This window comes from Vanellus vanellus (genome assembly GCF_965231255.1).
Source record: "Vanellus vanellus genome assembly, chromosome: 8".
NCBI lineage: Eukaryota > Metazoa > Chordata > Aves > Charadriiformes > Charadriidae > Vanellus > Vanellus vanellus.
This window is the reverse complement of record NC_138913.1, coordinates 3461194-3482767: the sequence shown is the minus strand read 5'-3', so window position 1 is coordinate 3482767 and position 21574 is coordinate 3461194.

Genomic DNA, 21574 nt, shown 5'->3' with positions numbered 1-21574 from the left:
CTTTCAAAGACAGAAGATCTGATCCTTTTTGTCTGATGACCCAAATCCCACGCAAAGCCAGTAAGACCACTTTGCTGGCAAGGGACAACACAAAAGAAAAACGCTCGCCGGGATATAAAGGGGTCCTATAAACCAGGAATAAACGCGTCAGTGTTTTTCTCTTCATCTACCTTTGTACCGATTTCCTGATGTTGCTTGAACTTAGCCCAAGCACAAAGTCAGCCTCCATCTGTTCTCACAAGCTAGGAAGCAAACCAAAGACTGCGAAGTGACCCCGAGAGCTCCCACAGATGCTGGGCTGGCTTGACAGAAGCAAAGAAATCTCCCAAAACTCTTGAATACAAATATACTGCTTGCCCACAGACTGTCTTATACCAAAGGGTACCAAATCATCACATTTTCTTAACAGAGTAGAGAATCCCTTCTGTTTCCTATTGGGGGGACCCCAAGTTTTCCCATTTCTCTGCAGTGCCCGATATATTTGGGTGTACAACACATATGCCAGCAGAGCATTGCACAGCTCGGTAGCAGCTCCTAGAACAGAAAATAGACTAATGTGGAAATAGCTAAATTAACTAAAAGTCACGGAAAACTTTCCTACCTTCTACTCAACAAAGAAAAATATTCCTGCAGTCTGCCTCTGCAACATAAAACATCATGACACGCTCTTACCCCGGCTGTATCAGAGCTCAGGACCGGGATTTGTGTCAGCCCTGATTTGCGGGAGCTGTCGAGGAAGGGAACATTTGTCTAAATGGGATAAGCGACAGAAGAATGGGACGCAAGCCACCAGTTGGGCAACCTGGGGCTAGGGCAGGCGAGGCAAGATCGGCCCCAGGCAACATCTTGGCAGCAGAAAAATGTGTTTGTCTTTGGTTTACGGTTTAATTGCAACAGTTCCTGTAAAAGCACCAGCATAACTGTATGCAAGGAAGGGGTTGTTTCGCTTCACAAATATACTGGTTGGAAAAAAATGATTACTTTAAAAAAAAAAAAATCAGTTTACACAACATTTTCATGATTAATACACACTTTATGTAATGCTTTCTATGCCTGCATTAATTAAAAAATATCCCCCACATTTCCCAAAGTATAAATTTTATTTAGCTAAGATCCTGGCTCTGCTGTTCAAATTACTCAACCAACCATCAGGTTTGGTTTGTAGATGAATCCCCACACTAGGCAGATGTTACCAGCTCCGAGCTCCTGGAAATATGAAGCTCTTCAATGCAGCTATTCCCATTAGTAAAATTCTCCTTAAGGAAATAAGAGACCAAACAAAAGGCTTAGTCGAGGATGCTTAGAAGTTCATGCATATGCTGTTGGAGCTATCAAAAGGTGCATTAAACAACTTCCAACAGGAATGCACCCATCTGTTTTACGCTGTCTTGCAGACAGTTAGTCTAATTAAGCCTCCTCGGCGGCGTACGGGTCCCCAGTGGGGTCTGAACTCTGTTTAAATTTAGAATAATTTCAAAATCTTTGAGCTTTTGATTGATGTCCCAGTTACTTTGTGACCATTCAAGGGATTCCTCAGCTTGCCTTTATTTTAGTTAGATGACTAATTACTGCATAGTCCGTACCAATTAACACTCTGATGTTAGCCGTTAAGACTGCTAGCGCTCACTACCTCTGAAGCACGACAGCACTTCGGGCTTGACCGTCAAGAGGAGGAAAAAAAATATTAGTGTTACATATTCCTTAACGGAAAACAATTCTGAATTTCTGCACACAAATCCTACACAAGAAAACACACTTAAATATATGCAGATCTTCACATGGGTTTACAGCCAATAAAAGGTGTGCTGCTGGGGCATGTCACAGTCTGGACTATCGGGTGACTGCGGCAGTGGGGCACACCATGGGGACCACCGCAGCATTAAGTAGGTAAAGTTCAGCAATAGGGTGAGGTTTTTTTTCCCCAAGGATTAACTGGTCAGAAATTCAAGGAAAAAGCATTGTGTTTATGAAGATCCTGGTCTTTGTTTAAAGATTTCTGATCCAAACGTCCTGAACAGATGTAAAAAAATATCCAGTTCTCCTGAATATACCCTCCAAAATTTATTATGTTCTCTTTAACATACTCAATTAAATGAATATTCGCCCAGAATGTATATCCTCCAAAATTTAATTCCAGAAAAGTAAACACTACTTAGACTAGCTCCAGAATTACCTCTGAAGTATAAACATCATTGCATTCAACATGCCAGAAGCCAACTCACCACTGCTATGAACCTCTGAAGTCTGCGGAGCTATACGTGCTTAAGCCAAACATTGAATTTTTCTCAATATCTACATTTAGTTCACAAGTTCAACAAGGTCCACACTAACACTGACATTTTTTATGCCATTCACCTCTATTTCATGTGTTTCAGTTAAATACACATCATTTAACAAACCTGCACAAAGGAAATAAATTTCAATCTCTTAAAACTCAACAGGGGCACAAAGGTATTTTTCTTCCCGGTTCTGGGTTAAAACAAAGAGTTGGAGAACTAATTCATAAGAAGCAGGGAGGGGCTGGGGGGCAGTGGAGTGATAAAAGAGCAAACATATTTTTAATTCTTTAGGAAGGGAATCTGCAAAGGTTTCCAACACTGCCTTCATCCTTCCCGTGGAAGGTTTCTGGTAGCCTTATGTTGGTTTAGGAGGCTCAGAGCGGCAGTTCCCGCTGGGCAGGCAACGGGGTAAGCATTGCACTTCGGTGTAAAGATCCCACGCAGGCGTAATCTTGGCAATTTACAGAAGGTTTTTATTAGAACAGGCATCATAGTCAGGCGTTCTGGCTTTAATTAAACCGATTTAAAAAAAAAAAAATTTTTTTTTTTTTTTTTTTTTTTTTTTTTTTTTACAACTCTTCCACATCAGACAAGTTCTACAAGTAGGATCCACTGAGACACAGTGGTTGAGATGCAAAGAAAGTTTATATAAGTGCTAAATTTTCTATACCCGAACTAACATGAACATATCTCAACTTCAAAGATTCACAAAGAGTTAATATTTTCAGTACCAACAGTAAAAAAAATAAAGCCAATATTTTCCCCATAAGGATTTTGAAATGACCCTGTTTAAACGTTAAAGAGCACAACAGCGTTTTCATGGACTAAATGTTGCCAAATATCAGCTTATGCTCAGTAAAAAGTGCACCTCCCACAATTACAGAAGTGTTCTCAACAGAGTCAGAAAAGTTTTATGCTGATCAGAATGTATTTTCACTCTTTCCTGTCCATCAAAATAAGAGGTTTTAAAGGGAATGCTCTCTCCCTTTAATCTGCTGGGGAGTAGACAGCAGCAACTGGGACCAGGACTCTCCAGCTCAACCCATTCGCTGCCTGCTACCAGATAGTCTCCAAACATGTATGAAGAACGTGTCTTAAAAGCAGTATTTATTTTACATTTTCAGTAATTCTTCTTGTAAACGATCCATTATCTGGCAAACAATGTCTTTTTGTTTCACATGCAAAACAAAACGTTAGGAAGTTTGGCTAAAATTAAAGTCACATCACTCAGCTGGTAGAGCAATTGACCTCCAGAAGAAAAAACTCTCATTAAGAAATTCCCATCTCGGAAGAGAGCAGCAGCTGAAACCACACTCCGCAGAAAAATGAAGAAAATCACTGTTTCATGAGACTAAATCATGTTATGAGAGGAAAAAAAAATACTTTCCATTACAAGTTACCATATAAATAAGGAACGTACAATTATTTCTCACAGCTCTCTGCATGTTCTGGATTATTTTTGTCAGAAGTATAATTGAAATGACTCTCCTTGACACTTGGGCTCCATTAAATATGAATTCATAACTTTTACTAAAGGATATCTGAAAATATTAGACACTTTGCAAGCTATCATTAGGCATCCAGGAACATGTTGCTATTACAGACAAGGATAGCAGTGAGCTACAGAGACACAAACAATGAAGAAATGTCATCTGACCCAGCCAGGTAGTTATGGATAACAAGATTATTTCACAATAGTTGACCTAAATTAAAGATAAAGAATTAAAAAGCCATCACTCTGGATACCGGTATCCTCTAACTTTTCCCTCCTTGAAGCTGTTCTGAAATATTGACTTTGCAAGGACGTCATCATCACTTTTTCAAACTAAACCGATTGGATTTGAGCCCACATAGATTAAATAGAGAATAGAGTCCCCGACATCCCCAAGCAAATATCAATTATTTCTTTGAAAGGCGAAGCAGGACCGCAGTTGTTATACCTATTCAGAGACAGGCACCTGAGCCACAACATTTCACACGTTATAAAACAAGATAGATGATTAATATGCGTTGCTGCCAAGTTTTATGACGGTTTTGTGAAACTTCCGATGTAAATTGCAGAGCTAGCTTATATACCATGGAGCATAGGTATACAGGGACATACCCAGGCAACATGTTCTGCCCTGGAGAAGGTGATGAGCAGAGCACAGGGGTGCATGAGGGAGCCCACGGGTGCCCGTGGTGAGGCTGAGCTCACGGCAAGGGAGCTGAAGGTAGTGGCACCTTGGGTTGGTCTCCCTTGCCCCTTGGGGTGGTCTTGATGGTGCTTGTGGGAGACTGGAGGGGTAAGAACATGGTGCAGATCACAGGAGCAAGGGGGTCAACCCTGCCATGTCCATGCCAGAGGCAAGCCACTGGTTGCAGCAACCCAATTAAAATAAAGCTTTCAGAAGGTCATGCTGAAAGCAGAGTACTCAGACCAAAGGGGTGGGGTCCCAGGGCTGCTGAAGACCTTTGATTCCCAACAGGTTTCTTGGCTCCTCTTTTGCAAGGGGAGACTCACAACACAAAGCAGCTCACAGCCTGTCCTGGCTGCAGGGTTTCATTGCCTTTTTTTGTTTTGTTTTTTACCTCCTACTTACAAAGGGACCAGTAGAAATTTTTGGGCAGAAAGCTGAGAAGAGGTGAGAGGGGACTACAGAGCTTTCCTGCTTTCAGACAGATTGTTGCTTGACAAAGATGTGAACTGCTCCAGCAAAGCAGCTTCTCCTGAAGGGACACCCCAGGAGATGAGGCTGCCAGAAATCAGAGTCCAATGGGGTGTCTCCATCCAGGGACAGCACATGGATTAAAGACAAAATGGTCCAAGGTACCAAACAGACCTCAAGCTCTGTGCAGAGTGGTGGGTTCTGTGTGTCTGCGCTGATCAGATATGAAACGAGAACATCCATAAGGCAGGAGCCACTAGATAGCCAGCAAAGAGAAACTTCAGCAGAACAGTAATAAACTGTTGGCAACCAATGATCTTGGCTTAGACCTTTAGCGGAAAAGTCAAAAAGACACAAGTAAACAAAACCCAACTCGCGGCTACACTATTCATTCGCATGTGGAAGCAAATCTGGAACATTAAAACCTCAAAACCCCAGGTGACACAGGAGATCTGACAGAGCGCCAGAGGTTTGATTGCACGTCACGGATCCGGGCCCATTGCCAAGCTCTGCATCCATCAGTGCATACCCACCAGCTCCAGGTGGGAGGAGGAGACAAGAAATACAGTCATTTCCATTCCCGGGTTTGTTGTGGGCCAGTTCAGCAGAAGCAGCCCTGTTCCCTAACCTGCTAATTAGCTGAGGGATCAAAGGGGCCATCAAGCACCTTCTTAATTGCAGCAGAGCAATTTTTTTTTTTTTTTAAACAGGCTGGATCTAATTTCAGCAAGAGGGTTTCTTTATATTGAGTAAAGGGAAAGTTGGAAGCTGCCCCATCACCACGGCTTTGATCAGACAAGTGGCCAAAAAGGAGGAAATACCAGCAGCATAGCTCAGGTTAATTCCTCTTTGAACAGGAGATAACAAGGATGTTTTGCTATCAAATGTCAAGGTGAAGGTACAGTCACGGCAAAAGACCACCCAAACGCTGACTGAAGTTAATGGTTCCTTTACCGTTTCAATGAAAAAGATTTACCCTTCTGTGATAGCAAAAGGCAGCAACAGAAAGAGGCTTGTGTTACAAAAATTGCAATTTGAATTGCAGTTGGGATTTTAAATACGCCATGTTTGTGAGTGTTTGATCCATTTGGTGCAAAATGCGTTCACAGAGAGCCTGTTACACACTTTAGATACAGCGTGAATTCTTAACGTCCTCACAAGTTTCATGATACAAGCTCAAGCCTCCTCAAGGTCATGATTCAATTGTGTGAAACCATTGGAAACCCACATAATATTTAAAGTAATATAGGAATAGTCCACCTCTGTCCCAAAAATGAATTTATTAATCTAGATTACAAAAAAAACCCAAAAGTTACAACTGGAGTGTGATAACTATAAGATCATACAGATGCAAGATTTTAATTATTTATGTTTAAATAAGTTGCACTGGCAGAAGTTTTCAAGAGAGTTTAAAGGAAACTGCCTTCAAAGTTGCTTTAAAATTCAGGATCTTTTGAAAGTCTCACCCATCATTAATATCAGTAACTCCTGCTGGCCAAAAATAGTCTGGGAATAAATACGCAGCGCGTCAAGGAGAACCAGAGAGAAGTAATCAGATAAGTACCTGCTTCCCACACTATGCTTCTCGCCTCCTACTCAAGAAGGAGCTCAACTTCAGGGTTAATTACGAGCCAGAAGATAAGAGCATCTTCCCCGTTTGATGCACAGTGCACATACGGTCCTCGGCAGCCGTGAGCAGCGAGTGCAAGACAGCGAGAGAGCAAGCGCAGGCTGGGCACACCTCCTCTGCTTTCCCAGCTCTGCTGGAACCTTATCGGGTTTGAGACCTTCCCACATTTTGCCTCTCCTGCCCTCCCCGCATACGAGAACGTACTCTGGTGAATCCCCCCCCCCCCCAGGGGGGAAATAGAAAAATAAAATTAAAAAAAAAGAAAAAAAAGAAAAAAAGAAAAAACCTCACTCGCTTTTGATTGGTTTCTCTTTGATGTGCAACAGCCACCCCAAGAATCGTGATCCCCAACTGTCAGCTGCAGAGGGAACAGAAGGTCCCCAGCCAAGAGTTTGCTGCATTTACCAAATTTCAGTGTTTGTTGTTGTTTTGTCTTTCACTATCAACTGTTGATTTGGTTTATTTTTAGACTGTAAAATGAGGATCCATTGGACCACCTAGAAGGGTGTTCCATGGGCTATGCTGTGCAAAGGTTAAAAAAAAAAAAAAAAAAAAAAAAGAGAGATCAGTACCCTCATGAATCTGGAGGTCACCCACCACAGGACCTGCTAGCTGTAATGGATTAGGTACAGCTGGGTATCTGAGACCTTCAAATATCTGTGTACCGTAAAAATACTGCATGAAAACGCAACATTTTGTCTCTTATTTGCAAGTACAGTTTCTTCTGAGGTTATAGCAGCTTTAGCAAAAAGAGGTATTAACACAGAAAAAGGGAACCTGCCCTGGTTTTAAGGTCAGGATCAAAGTGGTCACATCGTTCCAGGTCACCATCTGACTTCCACTGTCAGCTCCTGCTCAGCCACAAAAGGCAAGTTACCACAAGAAAACAGACCAATTAAGAAAGCATTAATAATCCAGGCATGTCTTCTTGGCCACGAATAAAATTACAACACGAATTAAAATATACAGTAACTGCTGAATACAAGATATCTGCAAACTATTAGTCTGCGGTGAAAATAGGACACAATATTGCACAACAGAAGGGCATCCTAAATCCCTTGGCAGTGCTTCCCCATCCTGTCCTTGAACTAAATCACCACCCTGAATAGTTGTGCAACATCACTCATGTGTCCCTATAAACACATACTCTTCACCAAAACAAAAGTGGACCGCTACAAAAAAACCCAAACAAATTATTTCTGCTGCTGCAAAAAGTTCAGGGTCAACAGACCTCTGCTCCTATACCGGCAGTGACCTGACAGTCCAAAGGCCGATGTTTGCTCTCCTTCTAGGAAGGGTTCCAGGAATCATTTCCCCACGAGGACATCATCTCCTGTGTGAAACAGCATCGGGTACGCACAGTGATTCAGGTCTGGATTTTGTACCACCACAAATTCCAGTGTGTTTCTCTTTGGGGGAAAAAAAAAAAACCAACACACACACAAAAAAAAAAAAAAAAAAAACAGCACAACCACTTTGGCAAAAAAATAAAACCCACACATTAGTTGAGGAGAAAAACTACTTTCAACACAAAAATATAAGCAACGCTTACTTTAAGATGACAGGGCACCAGAGTAGCTGTTTGCGGCAAACTATGAGGTATTCCAGCACTCATACACTCATGCCCGTGACCTTGGGCAAGAGGGGCTCATCTACCCTACCCGCAGGGCACAGGCTCGCTCCGCCTGCGTGGTGCCAGCTCGCATCAGGGAGCCTTCACAGCCCCATCGCAGCCCCCGTCCCACCCGCCCGAGCCCTCCAGCTGGACGGGCTGCGGGAGCACCACGCACGGCAGGGCTGAGCCTGGCTAGGATGGGTTAGGGTCCAAAGCCATACGAAAGCAGGCAGGTCGTTGCCACTCCAGGACAGCTTTCACACATCTTTTTGTCTATGGAGAAATTTTTTATTTTTTTTTTTTAAAGAGTAAAATAAATTCAGGTAAGTTTGGCCATAAACACTTTCCTGCATGACATCAAAAAGCAGCTTTCCATCACAGCGACGGGATAAGGGGCAGTGGACACACACAGCAAATTCCATCTCAACACGAGGAAAAACTTTCCTGTGAGGGTGGCAGAGCACTGGCACAGGCTGCCCAGAGAGGTGGGGGAGTCTCCTTCTCTGGAGACATTCAAAACCTGTCTGGGCACATTCCTGTGTAACCTGCTCTGCGTGACCCTGCTCTGGCTGGGGGGTTGGACTAGAGGATCTCCAGAGGTCCCTTCCAACCCCCACCAGTCTGTGATAAAGTACTATACGTACTTTTCTCGTTTAGAGAATACTCTACATTGAAAAAGAGTTTTAAAAACAAACAAAAAAAAAATATCTTACAGCAATCTGGAATTCAGAGCCAGTCCTAGGAGTGACCCCAACCTAATCGGTATGTAAGAGCAGATGATGGTGAGGCATCAAGAGCAGTGAAGGCTGAAGAGCAGGGCAGACTTCAGAGGGAGGTTACCAGAAAACAGGTTCCCAGGCACAGAGAGGAAAGAAGTGCTTGTAACAGGAGATAAAACACATGAGCAATGTGGACTGCAGAAGAAATCCTCCCAAAAAAAAAAAAAAAAAAAAAAAAAGAAAGAAACATAAAAGGAAGAAGTCTAAAGGAGAAAGAGCATGTCCTAAAAGAGCATCAGGAAAGTGCTGTGAAGTGCCTGCCCACTGCCAGAAGGGAGGTCGGGGAGAAGATGCTGATAACTGTCTGCATCCAGGAAGGTCAGCCTGCTCTGCCAGGCAGCTCCGGCAGAGAAATCATCTTCACTCAGTGGCAGCAACTTTTTGGGGAGGCGGGGGCAGAACATTTTATCCTGATCTGATGCATCCTAGTGATGCCTTAAGGGGGATAAAGCTTTACCTTGGTACATATTGTCTTATCCTTTAGGGTCAGACTGAGCCTGTAGCATGGAGGACGTTCTCAGAGGCAGGTGATGTATAGAGGGTGGCTACGTGCAGCTGGTCATCCTTCCCTGACATCTAGACCCCTACACTTGGTGTTAGGTATGTCCTGGTTTGAGTGACACAGGATGAACTTCTCTTTCAGTAATATTACTTTTCAGTAAGTCTCTTCTAACACTAGGGCAAACTTTACTTTTAGAGGACTCCAGTGTCTGGATTTGTGAAAATATTTCCTTTCTAGCCAGCTGTGGTCTGTGGGTTTCAAGGTCTCAGTATTTCGGAGCTCCCCGGGTGGGGGGATGAGGAGGAGCGAGACCCGGGCACTTGCCCCAAGCTGCCAACAGGGTTAGTTCACACCATCAACAGCACATTCAATATAAATTCAAAAGTTTGCTAAGGATGTCACTCTCTCCCTTGGTGGCTGCCATCCTGAGAACTCCTCGCCCTGGTGCTGGACCGCTGAGCCCTTCCCATCCTCCCGAAGCCACAGCCCTGGCAGTGTCCCACATGGGCTGTCACTGCTGGGGGTGCACAGCTTCTACAGATAGAATGGGCTGAGGATAATCCTCCTATATTCTATATTGGTATTGAGATCAATACTAGTTCTTTGTTATTATTAATGTTAGAGTAATACTAAATAATTATTAGATCTGTTTATATTTCACCCCTCAGCTTTCCTTGTTTTTTTCCCCCAATTCACCTTCCTGGGTGGAGAGGGGTCACGGGGTGAGAGAATAATTGTCTGATTGACAATAAATTGTTGTGGGTTCCTCAAACCGTAACAAACAAGTAGGTTAAGTTTACTGCACGTGTAAGGGAGTCACTGCAAGCTTAATCCCTGAGCCCCCAGATTTAGTTGCCTATCCCAAGTACTGCTTTGAAGTAATTGCTAACCGCAAGCCCAAAGCCAACCCGATATTTAGTAAGAAACCAAGAACAACAGATGAAAACAACATACTTACACCTCAGATGAAATTATGTATAGTAGTCATTTTTATAAGCAAATTTTACTTATTTTTCTCAGAGAAAAAGAGACATTTCTTTAAGAAAAAAAATAGCACATAAAAGTTTGTTAACAAACTCATCTGCCTTGAGTCTCACTTTAAAGAAAATAGTCTAGAAGGCACTTTGCTCAAAAAGTTGATGTTCATGAGTCTGAACTCACTTGGATGGAGACTGAGCACAGCTGGAAAGGAGGAATATCACTTCGCTCCTCCCTTGCCCCACACAAACCTCCTATCTGTGACCCTTCTCCAGGGTCCACAAAATGAAAGCAGGGACCCCCCAGTGCAGAAGACTAATGTAAACAATTAATCCAAAAGTCCGACGCCTCCACTGTTACTGGATTAGGCCCCCTTGCCGAAATACCTTCTACTTCCCTGGCACCTTCCAAAGGACAGAGAGCAGAAAGTGAGTTTTAGTGTGGAGGGAAGCTGGTTCCACTGGTGCTACCTCTGAAGCAGCACAGATCCACTTCGAAGTCTTTTATTTTTACAAGAAACTGCTCGAGACTTCAAAGGCCCTGCAGCTTAGCTACAGTGCTTCAGATACAAAGATGCTGGGAGGGCTGGAGCCCCTCTGCTGGGAGGACAGGCTGGGAGAGGTGGGGGGGTCAGTCTGGAGAAGAGGGGGCTCCGGGGAGACCTCAGACCCTTCCAGTGCCTAAAGGGGCTCCAGGAGAGCTGGGGGGGGACTCTGGATCGGGGAGGGGAACCGTGGGACGAGGGGGAATGGTTTGACACTGAAGTACCTATTTAGACTAGATACGATGAAGATATTTTTCACTCTGAGGGTGCTGAGCCCCTGGGGCAGGGTGCCCCGAGAAGCTGTGGCTGTGCCCCATCCCTGGAGGTGTTCAAGGCCGGGTTGGACGGGGCTGGGAGCAACCTGGGCTGGGGGGAGGTGGCCCTGCCCAGGGCAGGGGGTGGGAAGTAGATGATCTTCAAGGCCCCTTCCAACCCAAACCATTCTGTGATTCTATTATACAGTATTCACTATTGTAGCTCATGTTTCAGGTTCGCAACCATTTTCAGTAAAAATAATGGAGGAAAAAAAAAAAAAAAAAAAAAACACCAAACTGTTTTTGTTCAGAACTGCACCACATTCTGGTTTCCCAGGGGTCGCTTCTGAGAGTCTGCAAAGAGCTTGTAACTCCTCTAGACATCTTCCATATTACTGAATAGCAAACAATTAGAAATGAAGTTGCGTCCACTTGTTTTAATGTATTTTAAGGATGGAGTCAGACTGCAGAGCCAATCCCCTTCATTTATAATTGCAACTGGAAGGTACTACATCCGACATTATTTGTTTTAGTGACTGAACAGGTACAGACAAGAACAGTAGTGTGTTAAAGGCATGAAGAATCGAGACTTAGCACTATAATGTTTTGGGTTGTTTTTTTGTTTGTTTTTTTTTTTGTTTTGTTTTTTTTTTTTTTTTTTTTTTTTTTAAAAATCCATCAGAATTTTATTTCAGCGATTCATCAGTATCCGTGCCTTATCCCTGTGTGCATAAAGTGTGTTTATGAGAATTAGATGAGTTTCCATCTGGGATGTCTGTCTTGACTTGATTTAGGAGAACAAATTTAATAAGTGGTTATCAAACACTTTCAATTCTGCTTTTAATGTAGCATGGACAGAGATTTAAGAGCCCTGTTGATAAACTAGATGAAAGAGACAGAATGGGGTTTCTTTTTCAAACTACTTTTCAAATATCTTGTAAATATTGATAGACAAAATGAGGAGAATTTATGGAAACATAAAATAAATCCACCCTTCCTATAAAACTTGATTAGAGGTATTGATGTATTGATTATATAATAAAAGCCTACAGTTTGGTTTTAATAAGCTAAGAGTGATGCATCCAAAAGGAGGAACATCCGCTTTAAAGTTGCTGGAGAACATGCAACATTTTCCCTTTCTGAAGTTTTTGTAACCCTCTTCAAGCCAATAGGATTGATAAGTAAAAATCAAAGTCAGACCTTTAACTTACTGTGTTTTTCCAGTGATTAATGGTATTGAAAGAACTCTCACCAGTTACAGCTGGCTTTGGGTCATGCCCCAAGTCAAGCTCAAGGATAAATCCATACCGGTGATTAAAGAAAGAGGCATTACCTGGATTGCAAATACTCACAATAAAATGTCCACAAGAAATCCATGGGCTGGGAGATATTTGCAGAACGTATTAAAAGCTAACGCTGACTTTCAAATGAGCTTAAGAAAAATCTCCCCGTGTTCTCAGACAATTTGAAGAGAAAGCTGTATCTCCTGGATAACTTCTTCACAGTCCTTATGCATTCATCAGTGGCATTTTAGATACAGATACACGTAAGCTATAAGATAAAGTAGACATGTGCTTATACTGCGAGTACATCTGCAGCATCTCAGGAAAAAAATTCCACCTTGGATCAGTCTGCAGTCCATAGAGACTGAATATCCAGCGCATGATTTTTCATGAGATAAAATTGGTATTTTTTCATGAAAGACACCAAGAAAAAAAAAAAAGTAGACATAGAGACTGTGATAAGACCAGAACAGTGGGGAGGTCATCTGCAAATGACAAGTTGTTTACAGTCTTCCAACCTTGTCTGCTCAGTGTTTTTTAGTTAGCATGCTGTTATAACAACTCCAGACACACTTAATGAAAACACTAAAAGAGTTTTCACATCAGTAACACCACTGTATAGCAATTGTTGATGGGTACATTTCCCTAAACGAGCAATTTTGAGTCATGGGCACTAATTAGCATTCTAGCAAGAACAGAAACAGGAAACAGTAAGCAAGACTGGGGAGGACAGATTGCATGAATATTGTAAGGAGATTAAGTATCTAGTAGAAATCTCTGCAGTCGTAATGCTAATGCTTCAAAAATGGGAGATCTTAGAGAAGGTGGAGATTTGGCCCAGATGAACGAGCGTGAAGGGTTAGCAGTAGAGATGCAATGAAATTGGAACTCCAAAAAGAATAAGGGGGGAAAAACAAAAGGTATTTGAATACTGAAGCCTAAAGCATTTATGCAACTCAATGAAACAACAATAGAACTGTAGAAGAGATTCTAGCTTCAGGCTAAGTTTATGAAGAACTGAATTCACCTTGAACTAATCAAGCTGGTCTGATCAATTAAACTATTGTCTCTTGGTGAAGCCCTTCAAAAATTATCCCCCTCCTATTTAGTTGCTGGTACACTATCTGGTTTATCAGAACTCTGTTCTTTCCTGCTTTGTCATTGCATTGTACGATTCAGCGACTGAGCAACCTGGGCTGGGGGGAGGTGTCCCTGCCCAGGGCAGAGGGGTGGAACTAGATGGTCTTTAAGGTCCCTTCCAACCCAGTCCGTTCTGTGATTGTATGATCCCTGTGTATAAGATATTTAAAATATGCAAGACTTAAGTACCACTTGTGAGTGCTTTGCAATACTGATACAAATCACGTTAGATGCTAGAATATTCTGTTACTAGCTCAGATAAAAGGAGAGTTCACTATCAGAGCATTGGTACCATTTCATAGAGCAAAGGGACACGGGAACACGGTACACTGCGAGAGCTATTATTTACTTCTTTATCACTCTTTAATCACTTTTTTGAAAGAGGTAAGCAATCAAAAATATTATTTGCAAGCAGCACTAGCTGCTTTTCTGGTGGCCCTGCTCAAGAGTATAAGGAAGACTTCGATGGCAGAGGGAATCAATCATTGCCGCATCCCGACACTGAATGGAAGAACTGACATAATGTAAACCTTCTCTTCTTCAAAAATGTCATCCTTTGCATTTTGTTTCCCCCCTCAGACTTCGCTGGTATTAAAAAGCTGACTCTGCTTGAGAGGAAGCAAAACGGCACGAAGACACCTGCATTCACGGGAGCTTGAAGGGTTGTCAGTGGTGGGAAGCGAAATAATCAGGGAGAGCAGAAAAACCAGCATGTGGCTGGTTCCTGCTGCAAAGCAATAAAAAGCCCCTGTAATAGAAGACTGGAACCTCAGAAAGGAAAGTGTCAGGTTGAGAAAGGCTTTGGCAAAGATAACGCACAAATAAAAGGTAGAATGTTTGGGGAGAGGCAGCAGTGGAAAGCAAAAATAAAAACAATTTCTACATAGCAAAGGCTTCAGTAAGTGCTCAGAGCATGAAGCAGACTAGACAGAGTTTCAAAACAGCTGCTAGAACACCACCACGCTCTCCAGCAAAACTGTACTAAAAATTAACCAGCTTCAGATACCAGATCTGAATCCCTCTTTCCCTCGTTCCAATCTCCATTTCACAGCCACGAGCTGAGAGAAATGCAACACCACCACCACCCCCCCAAAAAAATAAAAAAGAGGAATTAGACTGCTCTCACTTTTGTACCTTTTCCTCCAAGAGGAAGAAATTAATTTTTTTTGTAACTTTAAATTTAGCTGCAATACCTATGTGACAGGGCAGATATTCAGAGCTGCTTCCAGGCCTGCGGTAAGTAATTCAGGGCCTGATCCCATACCCTGGTTAGGTCCAGGAACAAGATACCCATGGATAGTATCTCTCACTTCGCACATCTATGTGGCATCACCGGCCTTTTTCAACATCAGCCAAATACTTCTGAGGGAACAATAAGCTGCCTTGCACCACAGCATTCGAGGTTTGTGCAGAGCACCAACTCAGCTCCGGGCCTGCTCAGCTCCCTGCCCGGGCCATTGCAAATGCATCCCCAAAGCTCGGAATAGGCTGGAATTACAGATTTTACCACGCTTATTTATACATTGTGGTTAGAACCCGCTCCCAGCCCAACCCAGAGAGCCGGCATATCAAAACATCACTTTTTTTTTTTTTTTTTTTTTAAAAACACAGCACACATTGCAAATCATTCTCAGGGCTCCCTGCGGACGAGCCGCGCGCTCCTCAGCGCTTCACCCAGAGCTGCTGCCACCGACTCTTCCTCCTCTCGCACAGCCCAGCGGCGACAGCTCCGATAGCCGTGGAAATCACCGCGTTGAGATCTGAAGGGGCTATTTCAGGGTCCCACCGGTTCACATCCCACGTCTCCAAAACCCCCAAATCCCAGTGATAACCCAGAGCATCTGAAGCCACTCGCAGTAAATGGGGTCTTACCTCCCCAAATAATCCAAAATTTATCCAAAGATAAATCTTATTCTCCTTTTGCATCCCAAGTTCATTCACACTGAGCATAGAGACTCCCAGAGGCTTTGAAGACCTCTTATAGCACATTACACATGTGGAGAGGCTCTAAAGAACGATTTGAGCTACACCTGAGCGAGACAGCTCAATTTGGCTCAAAAGAGCTCCTTGTTATCCAAGGCGTGGAATTGCAGATTTCTGCTCAATTGCATGTTTTACCACACACTCCCCCAAAGTTAAGGAGTTGCTCTACAGCTTTCTGCTGCAGAGAGGAAAAAAAAATGGTTTGTTTATTTTGATTAATAAAGACTTGCTCAGATAATGGCATTTCTAGCATTTGCAAATCTGAGAACACTGTAAATCCCCAAAGCTACCCTGCTCTAAGTCTTTTAAATCTCAGGCAGATTTGAAGTCACTTTAAATCTCACAGAAAGCGATTCGCCATAAATCCCAGTGCAGCCAGGGTGCGTTAAATACATTTGGGCTGATAAGAATACCTCATGAAGGCACAGCTATCATACAGGTCCAGCACACCCATTCCACTCACGTCTACCATAGACTTCATAGCAGAGACTGGCTCCAGCAAAACACCGAAGCGCTCCTAAAGCGTTATAGAAAAAAAAAAATAATCATTTTCTAAAAGTACAATTTTTTTTTCCTGCCCCACTAAACTTTTTAATGTGTTCGGCAGCGTTGATTTATTAAGATTGCTTTGGGAGACAGCACTCAGAACCATCTTTTGCTGTAAAATCCCGATGATGGAGAATAACTTTTACAGCTTGCAAACTGTCCACTGTGAAAGATTTTTTTTCATTAGGACGAAGGCGTTTAGGGATTTTCTGTGTAATTTGAAATGATAACCCCTCTGAGAGCACGCTTGGACTTGGTTAGGAGCCCATGAATGATGAAATACTCCTGGATGGACAAGTTACTGTTTCAATAGCAGATATTTCTTTAGTTGAATTACGTAAGTACTAGTGAAGAAATCCTGCCATCAGCGTCTCATTGTGTAAAGCTCACCAGTATTCACTTTTTTTTTTTTTTTTAAGAGATCTGTAAGAGTCAGAAAACTAATTAGCACATCTCACATGCGTACAGTATTCATCGTATCACACCTTCAACTTTTAAAGCAGAAGCGCTAACAGGGCACCACCAGCTCGCACAGGAACTGCACTGCAATCCCCCACCCCTGTGCCCCAGCACCTGAAGGAAATTCTACGATTGATTTCTTGGGAAGCACAGACACACCAGGAAAGCCCAGATTGGAACATGGCATGGGTAGGGAGAACACCACCCTTCCCACAGCCCCCTGTTTACCTTCATTGGTAAACAAAAGGGGGGGCATACGGAGTTGAAATCAAAGTGCCATTTTCCGCACTGAGTTCATTTAATTTCAGATACTGGTGTCTGTGGGTTCGCTTTAGATACTGGCGTTGAGACTCCTGTAATTTCAATTTTAACTTGTTTACTCAGAATAAAACAGAGATGTGGGTATAACTAACTTGATATCTGGTTTGACAGTTTTTTTACTAAAAAAAGTTGTTATTTTAAGTTACTTTTTTGCTCAAGTGCTTTATTTTAGCTTTAAAATAGCTTTCCAGTGCCTGAGATCTTTTTAAGTTTTACTTCTTGATTACTTTTTTTTGGCTGCCAGGAGATTCTATAACTCCAATTATGTTGCAGATGAATTTAGTCTCTGTTAGAAAAGCAGTGTACATATATGTTTGGGGGTTTTTTTTGATTTAGGGAAGGTTTATGAACCTCTGAAATAATATGTTTAGATGCTTTTTTTTTCTAAAGTTATTTTCCTAAAAGTGACTGAGTCAATTACAACCAATTGAGTGGAAACGTTTATATTAAACATGGATAACAACAGTGAACAAGAAATGGGAAGATATATTTGGAAATAGCCAGAAAGAGCATAGCGCGGCTGTTTATAACTGTGATTACTGCTTTAACAGCTTGGGGTTCTTTTCCAATATTTTTATTCAACCAAAAGTTAAGTCATGCTTAGATTCAACCAATAAAGTCTATTCAGGAATCAGAGGCAGAGCCTCAGTGCCTCTTGGAGGGGTTTCTGCTGTCCTCCGTCATGAGGATAGACCCAGAGCAAAATTTTGGCTCTTTTTTAGGGCCATCAGAGCACATCTTGAAGTAGAGCTCTGGAAGTCAAACTCACTCAGCAGCGCTGCCCGCGCGCAGTTGGGAGAGGAGTTAAGGCAGAGTTCAAGAGCCACACGCCAAAGCTAACGGCGTCAAGAGCAGAGTGCCTGCTACCTGGGAGCGTCCTTTTTGAGTGAAGATTGCATAAAACCAACCCATTTCAATTATTCTTTAGGTTGCCCCGGGTGCAAGAAGGTAGGCTGAACTTCTCATTTTGGCTCTGCGGTGCCACGTTGAATAGGACTACAAATCACAGTTACATGGAAAGTTATTGATCCGGATTATCTTTGATCATTAATATTTCAGGTTAACAGTGAAAACAAGCTAGGATGTGCCTGCAGAGAGGTGAATACAGAAAAAGAAGGACATTCACCAGTCATGGGCCACAGCTGGATACGGAGTGTCCAACCCGTTCATAAATACCACAGCTACAGTGGTAGGTCTAGATGTCTACTGCAATGGCTGTCAACAGTGAGGTGATGGAGCACATACGTTTATTCCAATTCCCCTCACACAGTTAAGTAGTATTTCCATACTACAGCTACCAGAGGACTGGCTTTAAATAAATTCTTCATAAAACTAACGTTGCAAAGTCTACCAAGCAAGCCTATTCAGCCCCAGTACTTTCATCCAGATTCCTCTCATCTGGAGTCACCAGCAGGTAACCCTTACCGAGAAGCCTTCGATGCTGAATATACAATGCACTAAAGATGGGGAAATACCATTTTCTCTTCATGAAACTCTCATACTCCAGAGCTCTGAGCTTTCAAACGCCATTTGTTGCACCTTGGTATCTTTATGCAACAGCAGTGCAAGTAAAGCTACAGCTGATAGAGCCTGTGACTTCTTCTCACACGCTAAATCCACATGAATAAATCTTATTAAGCTTAAAGGCAAGCAGTTACTGCGCCTGTTTGATAGATTTATTATCCCCAAAACTTAGTGCAATGATGTGAAATGCAGGTATGAACTGAATAGTTACGCTGCACAAACAGCCAGCTATTAGCTACATTATGGCAACAAGAAGAACGTTGATAAGGTGCTCCATTGGGATATTTAACAAGTGTCAAAGCCTAGATTGAAAGAGACATTTGTCGCCGAGAGTCAATGACGATATACATCCTCATACCACAACTACGTTTCGTTCATAGTGTACAGGAAAGCAAAGAAGGAAAAAAAGGGGGTTCCCTCTGCCCCTTCAATTACATTAATCAACTTTCTGTAGATGGCACTACAGGACCCTGATGAAGTTGTTATGGCTTCAAAGTTGACCCTGCCTTGGTTAGGTGGTGGACCAGAGACCTCCAGAGGCATCCTCCAGCCCCACCAGCCTGCTGTGAACTGCCATTAGCCACAAGTCCTCATCAAAGCATCTGATACACTGGGGGTGGAGGGCTGGGGGAGACATGCCCGACACCTCTCACCTGAGCTGGAAGCCCTCACTTAAACACACAGATTGAATTTTCCAGGAATGTTAGAGAGCAGTTACATTCTTGAAAACTGAAACTTTCTGATGAACCGTGACACACACTACATCTCCCCCCTAAAATTATCTGACCTTTGACAGCCAGTGGTTAAACACACTAAAACAACCACCTCGGGGTGAAGAATACTCACCTTCCTCGTAGAGGTGGTCTTTCACTGGAGGTCACACTGTTGTGCTACACATACTCTACAGCCTTGCGCAGCGTAAGCAATCTGTACATCTGGCTTCAGTCTATTCTACATGACTTAATTTCTCTCCTCAGTGATGTTAATAACACTTTTGTCTTCTCCTCCATGCCCACGCTATTTATGTTCTGTCTCATAACAAAAGATTTTACTGGTGTTACTCATTTCGGTGTCCTGACAAGACAGGATTTGTTCTTCCATACATATAAACCGTGTGAAAATCAGCTTTAAACCATTTGACTTTAAAGGCTATTTCCATTAAGCTATGCTGAATCAAAAAACAAGATGTTCATCTCCTCTTATTCCCATCTGCTTCAGTACATTTCAGAGAACATTACCGTATTAGAGATTTCTGGTGAAAAAAAATAATTATTGCTATTCTAAAATAGCTTAGACTGGTGTGAGCATTCCTGACAGTGTTTAAGAAATCATTGCATTACAGCCTAATGAGAAAAAAAGTCTGTGGTATAAGAGGTACTTTAGAAAGCCATATCATTTTATGCTTGTGTGAAGCTTGGCAGTGTGGCAGGAATCAAAACCCTGGTACAGAGCTCTTTAGAGGCCAGCCCACATCCAAATTTTGAGTTTCTACAGTGTTTGCAACAGGCTGTTGTTCCCGCGGTCAGCATGCGCTTGCCAGTTGTGAAACTGTGCACGAGATACGGAAAGAACAGACTTGGGAAATGTGATGAATTCATATATTAATAAGCATTTTTGTCCAAGAGAATCTCCAGAGTCCAGTTACAGCTGAAAAGAGACAGTAATGTAGACACCCAAATTTTGATCCTCTTTCACTATGACTTTTTTTTTTCCTTTGAACAAGGGTGCATGATTATTCAACCTGACAGACTTGTGGTGTCCACAGCGCAGAAGGAGGGGACCCAGACAGGGCATAGGGCATTGGACATTCTGCTGTTCCCCACCCCACAGTCTCACAGCATAAAAACAGCTTTTTTTTTTTTTAGCCCCACACCATCCCAAGCCAGTCTGCCTCTGCCCGGCTACACCAGGGCAAATATCCCAGGAAAATGTGATTTGTGGTAAGTGGGAAAGCTCCAAGGCAGAGCTTTTAGGGGAGGCTTATGTCACCTTTCTCAGTGGAGGCAGTAGCTGAGGACACAAGGCTACAGCAGATTCAAATCCTGGCTCATTCAAGAATTAGAACAGATCTTCCAAAATAAGAGCATTAAATTAAAGAGAGCTAATATATCCGTCAATTTAAGACCTTACAGGGCTTGCAAGCTCTTCCCAAGGAACAGAAAGCACAACTATTTCATAGCACATCCTCCTGAAGAGCCTCACCCTGTGTTGCAAACATCTTTACTGGATTACCCATGTTTTCTCAGCTCTCAGTCACCAGATGGGTCATAACAGCCACGCAGTTACTGTTTTCCACTCTTCATTCAACAACTTCCGCTAATATCTCTGGGCACAAGCAGGTTGCTCAAAAAGGACCCGTTTCTAGTCCAAGCGCTCGGCCGCTGCATTCACATGCCCTCGCTACTCACAGCGCCCATTTCTTCAGCTGGGAGAAAGCCAAGGCTTCAAACCTTCTTGCACCAACCCTAAGAAATGCTAGCAGGGTCCTTCAGCCCACAAAGCACAGAGAAGTTAAGTTCTGATATTCCCTTGGTTCATTAGTTAAACCAAGAACTAAGCAAGGGGGGAAATACACTTTTTTTTTTTTTAATATATAACTTTTCACAACCTCCAGTGCTTTGAGCATGTATTAGTTATGAACCAGAGACACCCAGTAACAGGTCCTCAGGGCCATACAAGTGCATTTGAGGGCACGCAGAACACGGGCACTGACATGGTTTCATTTGCTTGGTAGCCATAACCCTGTTCTTCAAAATAACTCCCACGCTGCCCCTCTTCTCCCTGCTTTTCCATCCAAAATGAGCTCCAGTGCTAATGAGGCACCTGGGAAACCTCAGTACCTGCAAAGAAACCGAGAACATCTTTTCCCCATTCTCCAGACAGTAAACGGGGGAAAAGCAGAAGTACCTCTCCCATTGAAAGCCCACTGGATTTATCTGTGCTTCAGGCTCCAGAAAGGCTCATGGACTTTAAAGACCACCTGTAATTATGTACCAGTAATTTGCCATCCAAAAATCAATTGCAGGTGCAGATAATAGCATTTACATGTCTAATTAATTGACAAGTCTCACAAATCAAGTACATGTCTA